This window comes from Metopolophium dirhodum, chromosome 2 (assembly GCF_019925205.1).
Source record: "Metopolophium dirhodum isolate CAU chromosome 2, ASM1992520v1, whole genome shotgun sequence".
Classification (NCBI taxonomy): domain Eukaryota; kingdom Metazoa; phylum Arthropoda; class Insecta; order Hemiptera; family Aphididae; genus Metopolophium; species Metopolophium dirhodum.
This window is the reverse complement of record NC_083561.1, coordinates 1,240,684-1,246,364: the sequence shown is the minus strand read 5'-3', so window position 1 is coordinate 1,246,364 and position 5,681 is coordinate 1,240,684. Positions and strand designations below refer to the sequence as shown.

The 5,681-nt window shown below is 31.5% G+C and overlaps 1 long non-coding RNA gene across 1 annotated transcript; it reads left to right on the top strand.

Annotated features, from left to right (window-relative positions):
• Positions 1 to 3,010: 3,010 nt before the first annotated feature.
• Positions 3,011 to 3,862, top strand: LOC132938660 (uncharacterized). Its single transcript, XR_009663926.1, has 3 exons — positions 3,011 to 3,398; positions 3,511 to 3,633; positions 3,713 to 3,862. It is a non-coding gene; the product is annotated as an uncharacterized LOC132938660 (long non-coding RNA).
• Positions 3,863 to 5,681: the final 1,819 nt, after the last annotated feature.

The following is a 5,681-nucleotide window of genomic DNA, read 5'->3' as shown; positions in this document are numbered from 1 at the left end:
ACACACACACATTTATTCCGCGCATTATTTTCGTTAGGCCATTTCGATACGAACAATATAAATACATATACGTACCTATATATATATACATACCATAAACATGTATTCCGTGAGACGTGATTCTTCGCTGGGATTTCGCTCCGCCCATGACTGCCCGTCTCGGTATAAATAAACTTTGCTCATGCTACCGCCGCCACCGATCTCTGCACATAATATTATTATTACTCGGGAGTCGGGACATTTATATATTATTTTATACACAAGCAGGGCAGTCTGCGGTGTAAACAACGACGAATAGGCAATTTAAGCGGTGAGAATTCCCGCGACGCAAGAATTCTGGAAAACTAAAAATTCTATGCGCATACTATTATAGGTAAGCACATACCCACGCTGCAGTGCCTTCCTAATGGAGTAACAAGGGGACTAAATGGGGTTAAAGGGGTAGAGGGCACAAAAAATAGTAGTCCGAGTGAAATAGTTTTTTATGTTTTTATTCTCGCTGTGTTAGGTAGCCTTACAGGTAGATCAATGATTACCATGATAATTTATTGAAAAACCGTTAAGATAATAAAAGTGAGTGCGTATTGTGCGTATATTGCATTGTGCATACAAGTGCGTATAAAGAATTTTGGGTGATTGGGTACACCATTTTTTTGATTGGTTTACTTGGTTTTGGATTTATAGTGCATCATATTACAATACTAAATGACATGAATATTCAATATATAAGACAATATAAAGTCACATCCTCAATGTAAATTGTAAAAACAATCGGCAATAATGCTAATGCATATATTGCATAATAGTTCATACTTAATTAATACTAATTTCTAGAATATCCGATGGTATATCTATTATGTATAAGTGGGTAACTGGATAAGTATAGTGTGGATGGGTGATTTTGAGTTTATTTTTTCACCTCCCCAAAATGTTAACCTCTCTGTAGACTGTAGACATGTAGTATGTACGATGTACCTATAATATACATACACGCAAAATTTGTCAGAATCATAGAAAAAATTAAGTGCAAGATCATAACATAATGTTATTAATTATTAATTATTAATTATTATATGTTTATATAATATTATGTGTACCAATAGGCAATATTAAATTATGTTCGGAAGACGATCTTTCGCGGAAGTCATCCGGTATAAAGACATAAATTAATGTACTTGATTGTTCATATATACCTATTATACCGCACGTAGGTACCTACTATATATGTAGTACTATAGTAGTTGTAGATGCCACCGAGTGGCGGATTTCAAAAATTTTTTCTGGGTAAAATAAAATGTATAGCTAAGGTATTATTTTTATTTTTATTAAAAACAAATATTGACTGTATTTTTTAAGAATATATAAATCTGTGTCAGGGGGGTCCAGTACCCCTAGACCCCTCCCCCCGTAAATGCACCACTGGGTACCTTCTACCGACTACCGGTATACCCATAGAGCAATATTATTACTCCTGCCTATCATGCCGACGGTTACCACCATCAACGCCACGTCGTGGCGCCATAGTGACATCACGGCACCCACCATACCATATTATTATTTATTACTACACATTACTAATGTTATTATACGTTTATTTATGTTAGATTTAAATATATCCACACTCGGCACTACGCAGAACGCGTGTGTAAGTGTGTATTATATAATATTATATTATTATATCGTACATAAAACATTTTATGTCTCTGGGTTGACGCTGGCATGCCGCGGATTGGGCCGGTTCTTCCAGCAGGTGCACCTATCGGCTATCGCGCGCGTATGGTATCACCTAAAAATAAACTGGACGCGACTGTGTGCGTGTCTGCAGCAATAGGTCAGTGCAGTAGTATTACGTGTATAATGTATATTATTATTATGTGGGTAGCCGGGTAGCTAATGGGTTGGGTTGGGTATAGGTAAGCCGTAAGCATAATAATTACGTAAACGTTTAATGTACCCATAATAGTGATATATTATTAATTATTTTATGTTTTTACTACTACATTAATGACTAGGAATAAAAACACATCGATAGTACGTAGGTATAAAATATGTATAATAATATAGGTAATTGCGTACTGTGTACAGTGCACACTGCAATAATAAAAATTAAAAATAATGCCTAATTATAATATTATGTTTCCGCGTAAGGTTATTTTTAAAACAAGAGCTGCACTGCACCAGGACTGTCTAAACTATCTAAACTACGAGATATTTTATAATGAACAATGAAAATGTACCTATCGGCTCACGGCTATCTATGTAAAATGGTATTTAGCCATTGGGTGTATTTTTATTTAATTGACAACAAATATTATTTTTTTATGGTACCTAAATACCTAATAGTTATTTCAAAAATTAAATCAGATCCCTCGTCCACGGACTATATAGTTCGTGCACTCTTCATATTATAGTATCTGTCATACACACTATAATACTATAGATGCCCGACTCGGAGACCATTGAAGCCAATCGTCCTATAACCATATGGTTGGTAGAGGTGGGCAAAAAACATCGATGTTTTGAAAACATCGATGTTTTTGGTCGATACATCGATGTTTTAACATCGGTGTTTAGTCATTGATACATCGAAGACAATATCGATGTTTTGCTTCGATGTTTTATCGATGTTTTGAAATTTTTGTGATCGGATCACTTAGATGAACCATGATTCCCATCTCTAAAATAGGTTCTTTTGTAGACTTTTGTCTATGAAAGTTATTATTACAAATAATATACAGAATTCTGAGACTTTTTTCGCTTATTTAAATTTTTTCATGTTCTGAAAAAGTTTTATGTTAAAACATCGAAAAACATCGATGTTTTTCTAGAAAATCCGATGTATCGACCACATCGATGTTTTAAGTTTCGATGTATCGATACATCGAAACATCGATGTTTGAAAAATTTTGCCCATCTCTAAATTGGTTGGGCAATGTTTACAAATCGATGTTATCAATTTTCTATCTATTATAATATAATATTATACTATAGTTTTGATAACAGATTGTAACTATTGCCCAACCTTTGGCTTCAAAGTTCAAAAACCCATACACTATACACAGCATGACAAATTAAATTTAATGAAATTCATGGGTGTAAGTTGTAAACATTTTTAACTATAAAATACAGTACAAACACCTATTGTTAAAAGTAAAATGGACTCAAAAGTTCCTAAAGAAATGAGGTTCAGCGACAATATTGAAGCCAACTGGAAAAACTGGAAGCAACGCATGTCACTGTACTTACTCGCAAGTAATAAAAACACGTGTTCGGACGAGACAAACTGCTTTATTACTTACGCTACTTGGAGAAGAACGCATCAATATCTCCAACACGTCATTTAGCGAAGAGGAAGTCCACGACAAGAAAAATTTGTTCAATTTACAAAAAACTGTAAGGTACGAAGACACATTGCAATCTCTTTTCTATAGTGCCTTCTAAACCCACGTAGCAATTATAGTTTCATGTCTTTTGGTTTTAAAAATGGATATTTTTTTACATGGTTTTCAGCAATATCATTTAATATGCTTCATACACCTCTCCTTCATGGATTGCCACGTACAAATTGTACATACATTATCGTGTTCCATCTTCTTCCATGACGGTCATCGACGTACCAGATAAATTGAATACGTAATTATTGCTTATGATATATTTTACTAATGTCTTCTTTATCCAGTATTAAATGGATATTTTTCTTCATGGTTTTCAGCAATGTCATATTTGATATGCTTCATATACCTCTCTTTCATGGATTGCCACGCTCAAATTCTACATACATTAGCTTGTTCCATCTTCTTCCACATCAACATACCAGATACCATTGGATACATAGTTAATGTTTATGATGTATTTTACTATACTTATGTCTTCTTTATGAGATGAAGGCACATCTGTATTAAATGGATATCTTTCTTCATGGTTTTCAGCAATATCATATTTGATATGCTTCATATACCTCTCCTTCATGGATTGCCACGCACAAATTCTACATACATTATCGTGTTCCATCTTATTCCACGTCAGTCATCGACATACTAGATAAATTGATTACGTAGTTATTGTTTATGATGTATTTTACTATACTAATGTCTTCTTTATGAGATAAAGGCGCACCAGTATTAAATAGATATCTTTATTCATGGTTTCTTGCAATAAATTTTGAAATTCAAAGAAAAAAGCCCTTTAATTTTTTTTATAGAAATTTGATTTTCTTAATACATCAAAGGTACAACAACATTGGAAGTTTTTTCATTGTTTTACAGAAAGGAATGAGTATTGGTCCAGACTGTTAGGGTTTATGTCCATTTGTCTTCCATATGGATGGACATACACTTTGACTGGTGAATGGTATCTTCATTTTTACATATTTTATGAATCATATGACTAAATATTATATAAACATAATATAATGTTCCTTATTATTTATTATTATAATTTATTATTATAAAGAAGTTTTAAAAGCGTGGTTTTCTGATGAATTTTCTACATGTGGCTATTATATTGTATGTTGACTCTAGCTATAAATTTAACCTGATCGGATGTTTAGATGCGAATAATTTTAGAACTCAATTAACTTGGATTTAATCCATTTAAGAAAGCTCGTATACAAATAGCTTTATATGTATTGAGGTAATGGGTCATAAAATTTAGCATCAGGGAATAAATTGATAAAGTATTACTATCTAACGGTCATTCATTATTAATTTTATATTTATTAAAATGCATTTAAATATTTTAATTGAAATAAGTTTCCTTTAATATTTTGTAATGTAAATTATTATTAAAGGGTCAGAGTGGCGTTAGCATAATTTTGTATTATTATTATTAATATTGTACTGTTATATCCAATACGGTTATTAACATTGTATTTATTGTATTAAGTAAATAGAGAGATGTTCTATAACCGTTGTCAACACTGATATTATTTTTATTATTATTATTATTATTATAATTTCTCCATGTATGTAACTATATTAACTTATATTGTAAGGTTAAGTTTCCTCGACTCGCTCAATAAAGATATTCTTCACTTACAACATAAAATAGTATCATTAATAGTAGATTTACATACATCCTACGTTCCTACTTATACATACCAATTAATAATCAACATATATACAGGGTGATTCACTAAGCATGCTCATCCCCATGTTTTCCTTTAATAATGAATTTATTCAAATTCTGATTTTTGGAATTTTTAAATATATTCCGGCAAATTTTTAAAATTTTGAACCCCCTTTTGACTGTAAATTATTTAGTAGGTAATATTTTTGATGTTATGTACCTAATTCAAAATTTTAATGAGTAGTTTCTTCATTATAACAATGTTTGTATTAATAGTCCTTAAAAATGGCCTTACATAATTAATATAAAATAGACATAAAATACTCTTAACATTTTTACAAATTATTAATATTGAAAATTAATATTAATGAATACAATTTTCAAATCTCACCATAGCTCCCTTATTTTATAAACCCATACCACCACGGACCCTTTATCCTTAGAACACAAAGTTAAATAACTCAAAAAATTACTCGTACAGATTTTGATAATTACGACAACAATTCCAGAAAAATTATCTACTGAATAATTTATAGTTGAATAGGAAAGTTCTCGTTTGAAAAACAGAAGTTTGTATCTCCACAGGGCACGTTCAGTAGTTGTCGAGCATGTCA